Below are 19,309 nucleotides of genomic sequence, written 5' to 3'. Positions count from 1 at the left end.
GACCCTACACGTCACAACACCCTTACTATAATTCAAAGTGGAGTGGAGCTCGGTCTCAACAGCGTACTCTCCTAGACTGGTTGCTTTCCTAAGGGCAGCGACTTGATGGGAACTAGAAGTTTCAACTAACAGAGTCCTATTGCGCAGTTGCTTTACAGATTTCAGTGTTCCTGCAATTCCCTCAAGACCCTTTTCGATGTAAAAGGGAGAAATCCTCTCAAAGCTACCCTCCTTCCTTTTAATAATCAAAAACACATTCTGATTATCAGCGTGTGCTCCGTTACTACATTCTGTTAAGTCTCTAGCAACACCAGGCGCTGGAGGACTTGCAGTGCGTAGCCGCTTTTTCGATGGGGAGTGTTTTCCTACCAGTGGTCCACCCAAGCCACTGGTAGGGGGAAATGTAGAGGTCGAAGGGTCCATTGCGGTCCCACGAGCAGCTAGGGAACTAAAAGTCCGCTCAGACAGAGCCCCGCCCGCCTGAGTAAGCCTTATACAACTGGGGTGCGGCAGGTGCCCCAGAGGTTGCCGGTTTTGCGACTGTTCCACCCCAACAGCCATGCATCTTCTAGGAGCGGAGCACACCGAAAGATTGAGGGGTTTTTATAGAGGTTGGCCTTCTTCGCAATCCAGGCGGTCAAGCCAAGATTACCATTCCCTGAAGCACACAACGTTTCTCCGCCGCGCCGTACGGTGGTCGCAGAAGCATGTCCGGGGTTTACGGTGACAGGACACTGGCAGCGCAGACCAGTCCCCAGCTCAGGACCCCGGGGTCGCCAAGCCCGTACTCAGCAAGTGAATGCTGAACCCCTAGGGGAGATTATGTAAGTTACTATGTGGCTTCTCTCCGAAAGCGAAGTGTGGTTGTTGTGACAGCATGTAGCACCACCTGATGGTCGTCTGGCTGAACTCCTTTGCAATACGATGAGTGAAACTTAGTCTTCGCACCCTCAGGAGGAAGGTGCAACACTAATATTGCGTCGCGATTCAATACATAACTTTCCATATCGGCTTCTCTCCGAGAGGCTAGTGTGGCTGTTGTCACAGCATATAGCACCACCTGATGGTCGTGTAGCTGAACTCCGATGCAATACGTTGAGGGAAACTTAGCCTTCGCACCCTCAGGAGGAGGATGCAACACTGAAATTGCGTCGCGATTCAATACGTAATTTTCCATGGCGGCTTCTCTCCGAGAGACAAGTGTGACTGTTGTCACAGCATGTAGCATCATCTGATAGTCGTCTAGCTGAAATCCGAGGCAATACGATGAGTGTAACTTAGCCATCGCACCCTCAGGATGAAGATGCAACACAGAAATTGCGACGCGATTCAATATGTAAGTTTTCATGGCGGCTTCTCTCCGACAGACTAGTGTGGCTGTTTTCACAGCATGTAGCACCACCTGATGGTTGTCTAGCTGAACTCCGATGCAATACGGTGAGTGAAACTTAGCCTTCGCACCCTCAGGAGGAAGATGCAACACTGAAATTGCGTCGCGATTCAATACGTAAGTTTCCATATCTGCGTCCCTCCGAGAGGCTGTTGTGGCTGTTGTCACAGCATGTAGCACGGCCTGATGGACGGATAGCTGAACTACGATGCAATGCAATGAGCGTAACGTAGCCTTCGCACCCTCAGGATGAAGATGCAACACAAAAAATTGCGTCGCGATTTAACACGTAAGTTTCCCCGGCGGCTTCTCCCCGAGAGACTAGTGTGGCTGCTGTCACAGCATGTAGCACCGCCTGATGGTCGTCTATCTGAACTCCGATGCAATACAATGAGTGTAACTTAGCCATCACACCCTGAGGATGAAGATGCAACACAGAAATTTTGTCGCGACTGAATACGTAAGTTTCCATATCGGCTTCGCAATCTCAGGATGAAGATGCAACACAGAAATGGCGTCGCGAATGAATACGTAAGTTTCCATTTCGGCTTCTCTCGGAGAGACTAGTGTGGCTGTTGCCACAGAATGTAGCATCACCTGTTGGTACTCTATCTGGACCCTGATGAAATAGAGTGAGAATAACTTAGTCTTCGCACCCTCATGTGAAAATGCAATGCAGAAATTGCCTCAAGATTGGATATGTAAGTTACTATGTGGCTTCTCTTTGAAAGCGAAGCTGGTTGTTGTTACAGCATGTAGCACCACCTGATGGTCCTCTAGCTGAGCTCCTTTGCAATACGATGAGTGAAACTTAGCCTTCGCACCCTCAGGAGGAAGATGCAACACTGAAATTGCGTCGCGATTCAATACGTAATTTTCCATATCGGCTTCTCTCCGAGAGATTAGTGTGGCTGTTGTCACAGCATGCAGCACCACCTGTGGGTCCTTTATCTGGACTCCGATGCAATACAGTGAGTGTAACTTAGCCATCGCACCCTCAGGATAAAGATGCAACACAGAAATTGTGTCGCGACTGAATACGTAAGTTTCCATATCGGCTTCTCTCCAACAGCGTAGTGTGGCTGTTGTCACAGAATGTAGCATCAACTGGTGGTACTCTATCTGGGCTCCGATGCAATACAGTGAGCGTAACTTAGTCTTCGCAACCTCAAGATGAAGATGCAACACAGAAATTGAAACGCGAATCTATACGTAATTTTCCATTGCGGCTTCTCTCCGAGAGACTAGTGTGGTTGTTGTCACAGCATGTAGCACCACCTGATGGTCGTCTAGCTGAACTCCTTTGGAATACAATGAGTGAAACTTAGCCTTCGTACCCTCAGGATGTAGATGCAACAATGAAATTGCGTCGGGATTCAATATGTAAATTTCCACGGGGGCTTCTCTCCGAACGACTAGTGTGGCTGTTGTCACAGCATGTAGCGTCACCTGGTGGTCCTGCATCTGGACTCCGGTGCAATACAGTGACTGTAACTTGTAGCATGTAGCACAACCTGATGGTCGTCTAGCTGAACTCCTATGGAATACAATGTGTGTAACTATGCATTCGCTTCCTCAGGATGGAAATTTAACACAGAAATAGTAGTAGTAGTAGTAGTAGTAGTAGAGGGGTTTTGGGCGCACGACAGCAAGGTCTTCAGCGCCCGTTCAGTAACTTAGTGAGATGGGTGTCAAGAAAATTCCCAGAACAGGAATATAAAACGGAACAGAAAACATGGGTAATAATCGTCGAAAAACATGTGTTCACCCACACCAAAGCGTTTGATGATGCAGAGCGTCAGCAGTAAAACATGTACAACACAGGAAGAAAATGATAGATGAAGCCAAAACAATGTAGCAGATGGAAGTGGCTGGCTGACCGCAAGGAAAAAAGGGGAGGAGTCAGCCACTCTGCAATACACTAAAACCTCCAGCCTAAAATTTTAGGCCAGAGTCCAGACACATTACAAAACTTAAAAACCCTAGACACACACGTCTCATCATTAGCTAAAACAGAAGGCAGATCCCCAGCAACTTGTGCTTATGGCCGTGCATCACGGTATAAAATGCAGTCTGTTAAAATGTGCCGGACAGAGATGTGCACACCACAAGCATCACAAAACGGTGGATCCTCCCGCCGTAATAAAAAGCTATGTGTGAGAGGACAGTGCCCTATCCGAAGACGTGTGAGGGTTACCTCCTCCCACCTGAGCAACCGGCAGGAGGAACTCCACGGCCGAGTGGTTGACTTTATCAACCGCAGTTTATTGGCCGTCACCGCCAGCCATTCGTCCTCCCACAACTCCATGCACTTCCTGTGGAGAGCAGCGATGACTGACTGCAAGGGAATAGGACACTGGACCGCATCCTGCTCTCTGCAGGCCTCCTTGGCAGCCCGATCGGCCTGTTCATTGCCCCAGATGCCAACATGACCAGGCACCCAGCAGAAGGATACTTCTGTACCCCGCCGTTGGAGCAAGTACAGTTGGTCATGTATCAGCTGGACCATCGCCTCAGTCGGATACAGGTTCTGCAGTGATTGTAAGGCACTAAGAGAATCGGAGCAGAGAAGAAATCGATCGCCCCGAACACGATTCATCTGCTCCAGTGCCTTCAGGATCGCGTGGAGCTCCGATGCGAAAACGGTATATTCAGCAGGGAGGCGAATCCGGGTAACTTGATCAGGGAACACTACAGAACAGCCAAGGAAATTCTCCTGTTTGGAGCCATCAGTGTACACGACAGTGAAACCGTGATGCACATCTAAAACGTTAAAAAACAGACATTGGAACGTAAAATCTGGTGTGCGATCTTTCTTAAAATTAGTCAAATCTAAAATAAGTTTGGGTCTCCGGAGGAGCCAAGGGGGGATCTGCTCCAACCGCAACGCAAAACACGAAGACCAGCCATAGACATCGCAGCGAGGCAATCCTGTGCGCGAATCCCATAGGGCTGCGTCTCACGTTGCCGGTTATGAAATAACTGTGCCAGAGGAGGCTGAGCAATGGCAGGGTATGCAGGGGTGTATGTTGTGGACAAAGTTTTATACGCCTGGCGCACTGTAAGTAGCCGTCGCCACATAGGAAGTGGCGGTTTACCAGACTCTGCACAGAGGCTTAGTATGGGGCTAGTTCGGAATGCCCCAGTGGCCAACCGAAGACCTTCATGGTGCACAACGTCCAACATCTTCAAGTAAGAAGGCCTAGCAGACCCATACACCGTGCACCCATAATCGAGCCGAGATCGCACAAACGCCCTGTAAAACTGGAGCAGACAAGTCCTGTCAGCTACCCATGTACTGTGGCTAAGACATCTTAAAATACTTAAAGCCGTAAGCGACCGCCGTTTCAGGTCAAAAATGAGCCCCAGAAACCTCACCGTGTCTTTAAAAGTGAGAATAGTGTCACTCATCCGCAACTCAGGAAAGGTTAAAATCGAACGAGAACGGTTAGAAAAAAACACATACATTCAGCCAAACGTCTGTAAAGGAACTGAAAATATTGTGATTTAATCGCAGAGGTGCTGAAAAATTGTTCCAGTGACACACCAGAGAAATATCTGGTAAACTTTTTATCTTTGAGAGACATAGGAACAATTTCGCCCTTCGTTTTTTATTTCTGGTATTCAGAACCTGCAATCTTCTTTTTCTTATAAAAATACTAGTCCGATGCAAAAGAAATACTCTTAGATTTAAATAATTGCCATTCTGTTACACAGGCCACGAGGAATGATAGAACGTACGTGCCTCTACTCTGAATGTACGTTCTCAATCTCCGAGTGTGTTACGACGAAATTATTTCACAATGAAAATTTCTCATCAGACCGCAACCACTCGCACGCGAATGTACGTACCCTCTGAATGTATCTAGTCAGTCACGCGCGTTGTTCAAAAGCTTTACTTTTAATATTCAGTGGATTACATTTCCGAAATTAATTTTTGTTTATGCTGCAAATCGTACTTCACGCGAAGTATTTATTACGTAAGTTTCAGGCAAAATTTAATAAAAAAAAAAGATTCCGAATAATAGAAATAAAGAATAACAATCAAACAAATCAAACCTAAATAAACAGAAAGAGGGAACGTTACACGTCTAATCGCAAGTTGCAACTGACGAGCTGTCGTTGCAAGGCTTGAAGAAGAGCAAAACAAAGAGAAATCATCCACAAACAAAGAACACTGGACAGGACTTTTCACTATGGACGTAATGCTATTAATAGCGATGGCAAAGAGAGTCACATTGAAAACGCTACCCTGAGGGACACCGTTCTCCTGCTCAAAGCGATCAGACAGGACGTCACCAATTCGGTATCTAAAATATCGTGGCGAGAGGAAAGACTGAATAAAAAGAGGAAGACAACCCCGAAAACTCCATTCGTGAAGTTGCTCCAGGATGAGACGCCTCCAAGTGGTATCGTAGGCCTTCTCAATGTCAAAAAATACACCTAGAAGGTGATGACGGCGTAGGAAAGCTTGTTGTATAGCCGCCTCCAGTAGGGCCAGGTTGTCGAAGGTGGAACGAAACTTCCTGAACCCACACTGAAAGCGACTAAGGAGTTGCCGGGATTCTAACATCCAGACAAGGCGGCGGTTGACCATCCGCTCCAAGGTCTTCCCTATGCAACTAGTGAGGGCAACACTACGGTAACTACTCGGGCTCGTGCGGTCTTTCCCAGGTTTTAAAAAAGGGATTAAAACTGCCTCACGTCACGCGTTAGGAAAGTGACCCGACGCCCAAATTCCATTAAAAAGTGCGAGGAGGATTTCTTTGTTGCACATTGTGAGGTGCCATAGCATACTGTAATGGACCCTGTCGTGACCAGGGGAGGTGTCACGAGCTCCAGACAATGCAGAATCCAGCTCCCACATAGAAAATAGGCAGTTGTAAACTTCATTAGATGTGGACTGGAAGTTCAGACTACATCTCTCAGCAACGGCCCTACGACTCTGGAAATCTAAATGCTGACTGGTTGTTGCAGTAACTGTGGCAAAATACGCTGCCATAGTCTGGGCAATGAGTCGCGGATCCGTGTGGAGAGTGCCGTTATTCATTACAGCAGCTATGGGACATCTCCCTCCTCTGCCAGAAATTCTCCTGATGGTCTCCCACACAATGGAACTTTTGGTGGAACGATTAATGGTGTTCAGGAACTGTTGCCATGACCTCTTCTTCCTCTCACGAGTAATGCGGCGACACCTTGCCCTCGCCACACGAAATCCTGCAAGATTCTCAGCAGTCGGCCGAGACTTGAACCGACGCAGAGCCGCACGCCTGTTCCTGATGGCAGAGCGGCAGTCGGCACTCCACCAAGGCACAGGTGGCCTCTTCTGGGGGCCTATGGACTGTGGAATGGATGCAGCAGCGGCGTGGTGGATCGTTTCGGTAATATGGTCCACCCACACCTCAACAGTCACACAGTGTTCGAATTTGGCCAACTGGCTATAAAGTGTCCAGTCAGCTCCACTGAGCACCCATAGTGGTGGTCTCGTTTCGGGGCCCACGGCATCTGGCAGGTGAAACCAGATGGGGAAATAATCACTGCCATGCAAGTCAGCGACCACTTCCCAGTGAGCACTGGCAGCAAGAGCTGGAGAGCAAAGCGAGAGATCAATGGCAGAGAACGACCCAGTCGCTGTGCAGAAATGAGTACTCTGTCCTCCATTGAGCAAATAGGCACAGGATGACAGGAGAAGCCTCTCAATTACTCTACCCCTGGGGCAGGTAATTGCAGAGCCCCAAAGCACATTGTGGGCATTAAAATCACCACAAATAATGAATGGTTGGGGGAGCTGTATAAGAAGGTCGGTGAGGGCCACTTTATCAAGTGCCTCATGTGGGGGCAAGTAAAGTGAACAGACAGTCAATGGATGTACTTGCACAGACACAGTGACAGCCTGTAAAGTCGTCATAAGCGAGAGAGGCGAGGAGTGGTAGTCCATCCTGACGAACATAGCTACACCTCCTCTAGCTCTCTCTCCACACAGGTCGTCCTTTTTGTGGACTGTATAGCCTCGCAGCTCAGGGGAGTATAAGGGATGGAAATAAGTCTCCTGGAGACAGAGACTCAGTGGCCTACCCTGAGAGAGTAGACGAAGTTCCTCCACATGCGTCCTGAACCCTTACAAGTTCCACTGAAGTATGGGAGCAATCTATGTTTAGGGTAGCACCTTCATCCTGTCTCTCCGATGGGGCAGGGAGACCGCAGCAGATGGAGGAGCAGGTGTGGGGTGAGCTGATTGCCCCACACATATACGTTGTATTCCATCAACTCTGGTGAAGAGTCAGATGAAGCCTCACGTAAAACAACAGCCGCATGGTCAGATGGTTTACCACGGGATTTGATCCGGTGTTGCTGCGGTACAGGAGCTTTCTGTGGTTTGGTGGGCTTTGGGGGAGCTGATGTGGGAGAGGTAATTGGCGTACTGGGCTTGGGAACAGCCTCAGCTGTTGGAGGCGACAGGGGCTGGCCCAAGTTCACCACTATACCCTTGTCTGCCGTTCGAGTAGGGGCTACCGGCTCTGAAACACTGGCTGTGTTGCAAGTGCACTGACAGTTGCAGGTGTTAGTGCCAACACTCACCACCTCGGTCTGCGTTGAGGCATCGACTTTTGGAGTAGGCTTCTGAACCAGGGATGCGAAAGATGTAGCAAATGTGGGAGGTTGCATCACTTATAGATCTTCTTGGCCTCACCATAGGGGATTCGATTGGTTGTTTTGATTTCCTGGACTTTGCGTTCCTCTAAAAATATTCGGCAGTCCCTACTCCAAACAGGATGGTTCCCAGAGCAATTAATACATTTAGCCGGAGACGAGCAACCAACTCCTTCATGAGCAGCTTTACCACAGTTGCCACAAGTCGCTTCGCCTTTACATCCTAAGGTGGTATACCCAAAACGCTGGCATTTAAAACAGCGCATTGGGGTCGGGAAATAAGGCCTCACACTAAGGCGAAGGAAGCCAGCTTTAACATGTTCAGGAAGTTTTGTGCTACTGAAGGTCAGAATAAAGGAGTCGGATTTGACAAGATTGTCATCAACCCTCTTGATGATGTGTTGGACCTTAACGATACCTTCCGGAGCCCACTCACGTTGCAGTTCGTCTTTGGGAATGTCAACTAGACCCCGGCATGTCACAACACCTTTGCTGTAGTTCAAGGTGCTGTGCAATTCAGTGTCTATGGCATACTCTCCGAGACATTTAGCAGATTGGAGGTTAGATGCTTGCTGGGAATGGAAGTTTCGACTAGCAAGGTCCCATTACGTAAGCGCTTCTCTCCAAGAGACTAGTGTGCTGTTGTCACAGCGTGTACCATCACCTGGTGGTCCTCTAGCTGCACTCCGGTGCAATACAATGAGCGTAACTTAGAATTCACACCCTAAGGATAAAGACGCAACACAGAAATTGCGTCCCGATTCAATACGTAAGTATCCATGGCTGCTTCCCTCCGAGAGACTAGTGTGGCTGTTGTCACAACATGTAGCACCACCTGTAGGTCGTCTAGCTGAACTCCGATGCAATACAATGAGCGTGACTTAGCTTTCGCACCCTCAGGATGAAGATGCAAACAACACAAATTGCGTCGCAATTGAATACGCAACTTTTAAAGGCCTCTTCTCTCCCAGATCGTAGTGTGGCTGTTGTCACAGCTTGTAGCATCACCTGGTGGTCCTCTATCTGGACTCCGATGCAATACAGTGAGTGTAACTTGTAGCATGTAGCGTCGCGATTTAATACGTAAGTTTCCATGGTGGCTTCTCTTTGAGAGACAAGTGCGGTTGTTGTTACAGCATGTAGCACCACCTGATGGTCATGTAGTTGAATTCTGATGCAACACAATGATTGTAACTTAGCCTTCGAACACTGAAATTGCGTCGCGAATGAATACGTTAGTTTCTATGGCGGATTCTCTCAGAGAGAATAGTGTGGCTGTTGTCACAGCATGTAGCGCCACCTGATTGTTGTCTAGCTGAACTCCTTTGCAATACAATGAGTCAAACTTAGTCTTCTTCCAATCAGGATGAAGATGCGACAGAGATATTGCGTCGCGATTGAATACTTAAGTTTCCATGGCGGCTTCTCTCCGAGAGACTAGTGTGGCTGTTGTCACAGCATGTAGCCCATCCTGATGGTCGTCTAGCTGAACAACGATGCACTACAATGAGTGTAACTTAGCCTTCGCACCCTCAGGATGAAGATGCAACACAGAAATTGCGTTGCGATTCAATACGAAACTTTCCATGGCGGCTTCTCTCCGAGAGACTAGTGTGGCTGTGGTCACAGCATGTAGCACAACCTGATGGTCTTCTAGCGGAACTCCGATGCAATACAATGAGTGTAACTTAGCGTTCGCACCCTCAGGATAAACATGAAATACTGAGTTGCGTCGTGATTCAATACGTAAGTTTCCATATCGGCTTATCTCCGAGAGGCTAGTGTGGCTGTTGTCACAGGGCGTAGCACCACCTGCTGGTCGTCTGGCTTAACTCCAATGCAACACAATGAGCGTAACTTAGCCTTCACACCCTCAGGATGAAATTACAACACAGAAATTGCGATTGAATACGTAAGTTTTAAGTGCCTCTTCTTTCCCAGAGTGTAGTGTGGCTGTTGTCACAGCATATAGCATCACCTGGTGGTCGCTTATCTGGACTCCGATGCAAAAAAGTGTGTGTAACTTAGCCATCGCAACCTCAAGATGAAGTTGCAACACAGAAATAGCGTCGCGATTCAATACGTAAGTTTCCATGGCGGCTTCTCTCCGAGAGACTAGTGTGGCTCTTGTCACAGCATGTAGCACCACCTGTTTGTCAGATAGCTGAACTCCGATGCAATACAATGAGCGTAACTTAGCCTTCGCAACCTCAGGATTAAAATGCAACACAGAAATTGCGCCTCGATTGATTACTTAAATTTTAATATCCTCCACTTTCTCAGAGCCTAGTGTGGCTTTTGTCACTGCATGTAACATCACCTGGTGGTCACCTATATGGACTCCGAAGCAATACAGTGAGTGTAACTTAGGCATCGCACCCTTATAATGGAGATGCTACTCAGAATCTGCGTCTGAATTCAATAAGTAAGTTACCATGGCAGTTCCTCTCCGAGAGACTAGTGTGGCTGTTGGCATGGCATGTAGCATCACCTGATGTTCGTCAACACAGAAATAGCATCGCGATTCAATACGTAAGTCTCCATGGCAGCTTCTCTCCGAGAGAATACTGTGGCTGTTGTCACAGCATGTAGCACCACCTGATGGTGGTCTAGCTGAACTCCGATGCTATACAATGAGTGTAACTTAGCCTTCGCACCCTCAGAATGAAGATGTAACACTGAAATTGCGTCGTAAATGAAAACGTAAGTTTCCATGGCGGTTTCTGTCCGAGAGACTAGTGTGGCTGTTGTTACAGCATGTAGCACCACCTAATGGTCGTCTAACTGAACTCTGATGTAATACAATGAATGTAACTTAGCCTTCAAACCGTCAGGAAGAAAATTCATCATAGAAATTGCCTCGCGATTCAATATGTAAGTTTCCATGGCGGCTTCTCTCGGAGAGAATAGTGTTTCTGTTGTCACAGTATGTAGCCCCATCTGATGGTCGGTTAGTTGACCTCCGATGCAATTCAATGAGTGTAACTTAGCCTTCGCACCCTCAGGATGAAGATGCTATACAGAAATTGCGTTGCGATTCAATACGTAACTTTCCATGGCGGCTTTTCTCCGACAAACTAGTGTCGCTGTTGTCACAGCATGTAGCACAACTTGATGGTCGTCTAGCTGACCTCCGATGCAATACAATGAGTATAACTTAGCCTTCGCACCCTCAGGATGAAGATGAAACACTGAAATTGCGTCGCGATTGAATACTTAAATTTTAATATCCTCTTCTTTCCCAGAACGTTGTGTGGCTGTTCTCGCTACATGCAGCATCACCTGGTGGTCCTCTATTTGGACTCCGATGCAATACCGTGAGTGTAACTTAGCCATCGCACCCTCGTAATGTAGATGCAACACAGAAATTGCGTCAGGATTCAATATGTAAGTTACCATGGCAGCTTCTCTCCGAGAGACTAGTGTTTCTGTTGTCACAGCTTGCAGCACCACCTGATAGTCGAATAGTTGACCTCCGATGCAATACAATGATTGTAACTTAGCCTTCGCACCCTCAGGATGAAGATGCAATACAGACCTTGCGTCGTGATTCAATATGTAAGTATCCATGGCGTCTTCTCTCCGAGAGAGTAGTGTGCCTCTTGTCATAGCATGTAACATCACCTGGTGGTACTCTATCTGGATTCCGATGCAATTAAGTCAGCGTAACTTAGCCTTCGCACCCTCAGGTGAAGATGCAACACCGAAATTGCCTCGTGTGTGTGTGTGTGTATGTGTGTGTGTGTGTGTGTGTGTGTGTGTGTGTGTGTGTGTGTGTGTGTGTGTGCGTTTGAGGTTTACGGGCGCTAAACAGCGTGGTCATCAGCGCCCAAACGCATAGAAACAGGAACACATGTGGTGAAGGGACGAAGACGGAAACCGAACAAGGAGAACGGCTAAAAGACACAGGCCTGACGCAGTTCCAAATGCTCATATACAGAGCAAAACAAGAGGAGAAGAAACACACTAAAAAAGGATAGGAAACACAAGGAAAAGAGAACAGAGACCGAAGGGAAACAAGGAGGTAATCGTGACTGGCGGACCTCTTACCTAAAACCTGGGTGAGCCAGTCACCCAGCAGCACATTAAAACCCTCTCCCTAAAATCCGAGGCAACAGTCTGAACAGGACACAAAACCGTAAGACCTAAACCACAGTTGCTGCATCGTCTTGCAAAACAGAGGGCAAATCCGGTGGCAAAGAAACCACCGCCCTCTGGTCAGAGAATAAAAGACAGTCAAGTAAAATGTGGCGGACAGTAATCTGGACGCCACAAGCACTGCAGATTGGGGGGTCCTCCCGCCGGAGTAAAAAACCATGCGTTAAGGGACTGTGCCCGATGCGGAGGCGAGTGAGGAGAACCTCATCCCGCCTGTATGACTGGTAGGACGTACGCCATGGTCGCGTAGAGGCCTTTACCAGACGCAACTTATTGTCAGAAACTGCCAGCCACTCCTCTTCCCATTGATGTATATCACGAAAACGCAAAAGGGAGGTTACAGCATGGAGGGGGACGGCACATTCAACAACGTGAGGGAGGGAACATGCATCTTTGGCAGCCACATCCGCCAGTTCATTTCCTCTAATACCCACGTGCCCCGGCACCCAGCAGAAAGAAACCTCCTTCCCCTGCCGTTGCAGGTGGAGTAGGGCATCATGAATGTTCTGGACGACCGTATCCGCTGAGTACAAGTGTTGCATGGTCTGAAGGGCACTCAGGGAGTCGGAACTGGTGAGGAACTTGTCGTTGGGGGCCACACGCTCCACACCAAGGGACTCAAGCAAATGCTTGGCACGAATCCCAAATGGTCTCGTTGCCCTGGGACGACTGGAAAAAGAGACGTTCCATAGGCAGTCGGGCAACGGTAGGGTACGCAGGGGAGGTAGGACAGGCAAGAAAATGACACACCCGTCGCACCATGAGGAGTTTCCGCCGGATGGCGAGCGGCGGTTCCCCTGCCTCAGCACACAGGCTGGGGATGGGACTGGTACGGAAGGCACCAGTGGCCAGCCTGATACCCTCATGGTGTACTGCGTCAAGGATCTTCAGATACGAAGGCCTTCCTAACACATACACGGTGCAAGCATAGTCAAGACGCGATCGGACGAAAGCCCTATAAAACTGCAGCAGAAGCGCCCGATCTGCTCCCCAGGACCGATGGCTCAGACACTTCAAAATATTCAGTGCCTTCAGGGCCCGCAACTTGAGGTCTTTAAGGTGAGGCAACCACGACAACTTGGAATAAAATCTGAGGCCCAGGAACCTCACAGTGTCTCTAAAAGGAAGAACGGTGTCCCTCAGACGCAATTCAGGGCAGGTAAAAGGACGCCGAGAACGATTAACATGAACACACACAGATTTGTCTGCAGAAAAGGTAAAACCCGTCTTTGCAGTTCACGCCTCTAAGTGCTTTATCGTAAGCTGCAACTGCCGACAAGCAGTGACAAGACTGAAGGAAGAACAGAAAACAGCAAAATCGTCCACAAACAAGGAGCATTGGGCAGGACTCCAGATAGTGGACGTGATACTGTTAATAGCGACGGCAAAGAGGGTGACACTTAAAACGCTGTCCTGAGGAACACCATTCTCCTGCACGTACAAATCAGATAGCACATTACCAACCTGATACCGAAAGAGGCGGTGAGAAAGAAAGGACCGAATGAAGATGGGGAGGCGACCACGAAAGCCCCACTGATGGAGTTGATTGAGGATAAGGCGGCGCCAAGTAGTGTCATACGCCTTATTAATGTCAAAGAAGATCCCTAGACAATGCTGGTTACCTAGAAAGGCCTGCTGGATGGCGGCCTCAAGCATGGTCAAGTTGTCTATAGTGGAACGACATCTCCGAAAGCCACACTGAGAGGGGCTAAGGAGCTGCCTGGTCTCGAGCAGCCAAACCAGGCGGCGGTTGACCATGCTTTCCAACGTCTTCGCAACACAGCTCGTCAAAGCAATACTCCGATAACTACTGGGATGCGCTCGGTCCTTCCCTGGTTTGAGGAGGGGAATCAAACTCGCCTCCCTCCACGAGTCAGGGTACGTGCCGGATAACCATATCATATTGAAACAGTTCAGGAGAACTTCCTTGGATGGCAGCAACAGGTGCCGCAGCATGCTGTACCGGATTTGATCATGACCAGGCGCAGTATCATGAGCCACAGACAGCGCAGAATCCAGTTCCCACATTGTGAAGGGGCAGTTATAGGGTTCAGAATATAGAGACCGGAAGTCCAAGTGACCCCTTTCGATGGCAGTGCGGTTGCGGCAGAAATCTGGATCACAGTTAATAGTGGCGGTAGAGTCCGCAAAATGCATGGCCAGTGTCTGGGCAATGTCTCTCGACACCGTGAGGAGACATCCCTGATGCAGCGATGCCGTGACAGGTAGCTGGCTGAGTTTGCCGGAAATCCTCCTGATGGCTTCCTATACTTTCGTAGAACTAGTGGAGCGAGAGATGGAGTTCAAGAACGATTGCCATGACCGTCGTTTGCTCTCTTTAATCACTCGCCGCGCTCTGGCCCTTGCCACCTGAAAGGCCGCAAGATTGTCAGCTGAGGGACGGCACTTGAAGCGGCGCAGAGCTGCACGGCGGGCTCGGTTAGCTGAGCGGCACTCAGTGGTCCACCATGGGACATGACGCCTCTTGGGATGACCGGATGACCGTGGGATTGACAATTCAGCAGCATGGGAGATCACAGCTGTAGCATGGTCTACCCATTCGTGGACGCTGGCACGGTGTTCCAAAACAGCCAGTTGGCTGAAAAGTGTCCAGTCAGCTCCACAGAGGTGCCACCGGGGCGGCACTGGTAATGCCACAGCCTCATCCAGGAGGTGAATCCAAAGGGGGAAGTGGTCACCAGAATGGAGGTCAGCTGCAGCCTCCCACAGAGCAGAATCCGCGAGTGCTGGAGAGCAAAAGGAAAGGTCAATAGCCGATGACGACCCGGAAGCAGTACAGAAATGAGTGGGAGCACCAGAGTTGAGGAGGCACAGTTCTTCAGACATCATTAGGCTTTCCAGAATGCGACCCCTGGGGCAAGTAGTCGGAGAGCCCCATAAGACATTATGAGCGTTGAAGTCCCCCAGAAGAAGAAATGGGCGGGGTAGTTGGCTACTAATGTCCGTGAGAGCCTCAGAGTCTATCACATCCGGAGCCGGTAAATAAACTGAACAGACTGTGAGCCTCCGACCCACAAGAATGTCAACTGCAACTGCTTGCAAGTCAGAGACATGAGGGGGCTCTGTTGAGGGGTGCATATCACGAACCAAAACCGCAACACCACCCTTTGCCCTTTCCCCCGTCAGATCACCTTTTCGATATACGGTATAGCCCCGTAAAGAAGGAGCATCAGTGGCCCGAAAATGTGTCTCTTGGAGACATAAGCACAAGGGGCACTCTCGTATAAGGAGTTGTAATTCGGCCACATGCGTCTTGCACCCATTCAGGTTCCACTGTAATATGGGAGCCAGTGATCAGGGTGGCTGAACTTTCACTCTGCCTCTGTACTTTGGAGGAGAGACCGTACTGGCCGGAGATTTATTCCTAGGGTGAGAAGATCGCCCCCGGTCGACATCAATGTCCATAAGCTCCGATGACGACCCACGGGAGATGTCAGACAGTACGATGGCCACGTCATCGGACCGCCGCTGACTAGTCTCCTCAGGTGGCAGAACCTTCGCCTTCTGAGGCTTTGTCTCGGGGGGCTTGGAATGCAGAGCCTTGTCAACAGTTGGAGGTTGACTCGCCTGGGCAGAAGGAACCATATGGGGAGAGGCAGAAAGGACCTCAATGTCAGCAACCACGGCCTTGTCCGATGTAGTGGGGAGAGCCGCAGATTACAAAACAACCGCAGCAGCACAAGTGCACTGCAAGCGCCGGTAATTGTGCTAACACTAGCAACCTCTGTTTGTGTAGCAACATTGGCCAGTTGTACCGGTTTTTTGAGAGCGGAAGCGAATGATGTTGAAAACACAGGAGGTTGCATGGCCTTAAAGAGCTTCTTGGCCTCACCATAGGGGATGCGCTTAGATGTTTTAATCTCCTGTACCTTCCGTTCTTCGAGACAGATGGGCCAGATCCGGCTCCAGACAGGGTGACTCCCAGAGCAATTCCCGCACTTCACGGGCGATGAACAATCGGCTCCGTCATGGGCAGGCTGACCACATTTACCACAAGTGGCTATCCTATTGCACCCCAACGTAGTATGCCCAAAGCGCTGACATTTAAAACAGCGCATTGGGTTGGGGAAATATGGCCGTACTGGCAAATGTAAGAACCCCGCTTTAACATGCTCTGGGAGTCTCGGGCAACTGAAATTGAGAATAAACGAGTCAGATTTGACGAGGTCCCCATCGACTCGTTTCATAATATGCTGCACGTCAACAATTCCTTCGTCAGCCCACTCAGATTTTAACACGTCTATGGGGATATCCACCAAGTCCCTACAAGTCACAACACCCTTACTATAATTCAAAGTGGAGTGGAGCTCGCTCTCGACAGCGTATTCTCCTAGACTGGTTGCTTTCCTAAGGGCAGCGACTTGACGGGAACAAGAAGTCTCAACTAACAGAGTCCTATTGCGCAGTCGCTTTACAGATTTCAGTGTTCCTGCAATTCCATCAAGACCCTTGTGGATGTAAAAGGGAGAAATCCTCTCAAAGCTACCCTCCTTCCTTTTAATAATCAAAAACACATTCTGATTATCAGCATGTGCTCCGTTACTACATTCTGTTAAGTCTCTAGCAACACCAGGCGCTGGAGGACTTGCAGTGCGTAGCCGCTTTTTCGATGGGGTGTGTTTTCCTACCAGTGGCCCACCCAAGCCACTGGTAGGGGGAAATGTAGAGGTCGAAGGGTCCATTGCGGTCCCACGAGCAGCTAGGGAACTAAAAGTCCGCTCAGACAGAGCCCCGCGTGCCTGAGTAAGCCTTATACAACTGGGGTGCGGCAGGTGCCCCAGAGGTTGCCCGCTTGCGACTGTTCCACCCCAACAGCCATGCATCTTCTAGGCGCGGAGCACACCGAAAGATTGAGGGGTTTTTATAGAGGTTGGCCTTCCTCGCAATCCAGGCGGTCAAGCCAAGATTACCATTCCCCGCAGCACACAACATTTCACAGCCGCGCCGTACGGTGGTCGCAGAAGCATGTCCGGGGGTTACGGTGACAGGACACTGGCGCCGCAGACCAGTCCCCAGCTAAGGACCCCGGGGTCGCCAAGCCCGTACACAGCAAGTGAATGCTGAGCCCCTGGGGCAGTCGGCTAGTTGAACTCCGATGCAATATAATTAGTGAAACTTAGCATTCGCAACCGTAGGATGAAGGTGAAACGCAGAAATAGCGTCGCGATTTAATACGTAAGTTTCCACGGGTTTTTCTTTCCGAGAGACTAGTGTGGCTGTTGTCACAGCATGTAGCATCACCTGGTGGTCCTCTATCTGGACTCTGATGCAATGCAGTGAGTGTAACTTAGCCTTTGCACGCCCAGGATGAAGATGCAACACAGAAATTGCGTCGCGAATGAATACGTAACTTTTCATAGAAGTGGTGGTGGTGGTGTTTGAGGGTTACGGGCTCTAAACAGCGTGATCATCAGCGCCCAAACGCATAGAAACAGGTACACATGCAGTGAAGGGACGAAGACGGACACCGAACAAGGAGAACGACTAAAAGACACAGGCCTGACGCAGTTCCAAATGCTCACATACAGAGGCAAAACAAGAGGAGAAGAAACACACTAAAAAAGGAAAGGAAACACAAGGAAAAGAGAACAGAGACCGAAGGGAAACAAGGTGGTAATCGTGACTGGCGGACCTCTTACCTAAAACCTGGGTGAGCCAGTCACCCAGCAGCACATTAAAACCCTCTCCCTAAAATCCGAGGCAACAGATTGGACGGGACACAAAACCGTAAGACCTAAACCACAGTCGCTGCGTCGTTTTGCAAAATAGAGGGCAAATCCGGTGGCAAAGAAACCACCGCCCTCTGCTCAGAGAATAAAAGACAGTCAAGTAAAATGTGGCGGACAGTAATCTGGACGCCACAAGCACTGCAGATTGGGGGGTCCTCCCGCCGGAGTGAAAAACCATGCGTTAAGGGACTGTGCCCGATGCGGAGGCGAGTGAGGAGAACCTCATCCCGCCTGTATGACTGGTAGGACGTACGCCATGGCCACATAGTGGCCTTTACCAGACGCAGCTTATTGTCAGAAACTGCCAGCCACTCCTCTTCCCATTGATGTATAACACGAAAACGCAAAAGGGAGGTTACAGCATGGAGGGGGACGGCACATTCAACAACGTGAGGGAGGGAACATGCATCTTTGGCAGCCACATCCGCCAGTTCATTTCCTCTAATACCCACGTGCCCCGGCACCCAGCAGAAAGAAACCTCCTTCCCCTGCCGTTGCAGGTGGACTAGGGCATCATGAATGTTCTGGACGACCGTATCCGCTGGGTACAAGTGTTGCATGGTCTGAAGGGCACTCAGGGAGTCAGAACAGATGAGGAACTTAAGACTGGGAACACATCTCATCTGCTATAAAGGCCGCAAGATTGCAAACAATTCGGCAGCGAGGATGGTAAACGCCGCAGGAAGCCGTAACTTGACGACTCGATCAGTGAAAACAACAGCACAACCAACAGAGTCCACCCGTTTAGAGCCATCTTTGAATACAGGTACATGGTCCGGATGCTGGTTTAAAATATCGTAAAATAAGGAGGTAAAAACAAACGCCAGAGTGCAGTTCCTCCGGTTCTCCGACAAGTTTAGAAGGATCCTGGGCCTCTGGAGCAACCAGGGAGGCAGGCGAGTAAAACCTTGTCGTTGGTGGCCACACGCTCCACACCAAGGGACTCAAGCAAATGCTTGGCACGAATCCCAAATGGTCTCGTTGCCCTGGGACGACTGGAAAAGAGACGTTCCATAGGCAGTCGGGCAACGGTAGGGTACGCAGGGGAGGTAGGACAGGCAAGAAAATGACACACACGCCGCATCATGAGGAGTTTCCGCCGGATGGCGAGCGGCGGTTGCCCTGCTCAGCACACAGGCTGGGGATGGGACTGGTACGGAAGGCACCAGTGGCCAGCTTGATACCCTCATGGTGTACTGCGTCAAGGATCTTCAGATACGAAGGCCTTGCTTACCCATACACGGTGCAAGCACAGTCAAGACGCGATTGGACGAAAGCCCTACAAAACTGCAGCAGAAGCGCCCTATCCGCTCCCCAGGACCGATGGCTCAAACACTTCAAAATATTCAGTGCCTTCAGG

This window comes from Schistocerca gregaria, chromosome 4 (assembly GCF_023897955.1).
Source record: "Schistocerca gregaria isolate iqSchGreg1 chromosome 4, iqSchGreg1.2, whole genome shotgun sequence".
Lineage (NCBI taxonomy): Eukaryota > Metazoa > Arthropoda > Insecta > Orthoptera > Acrididae > Schistocerca > Schistocerca gregaria.
This window is presented reverse-complemented; position numbering follows the sequence as displayed.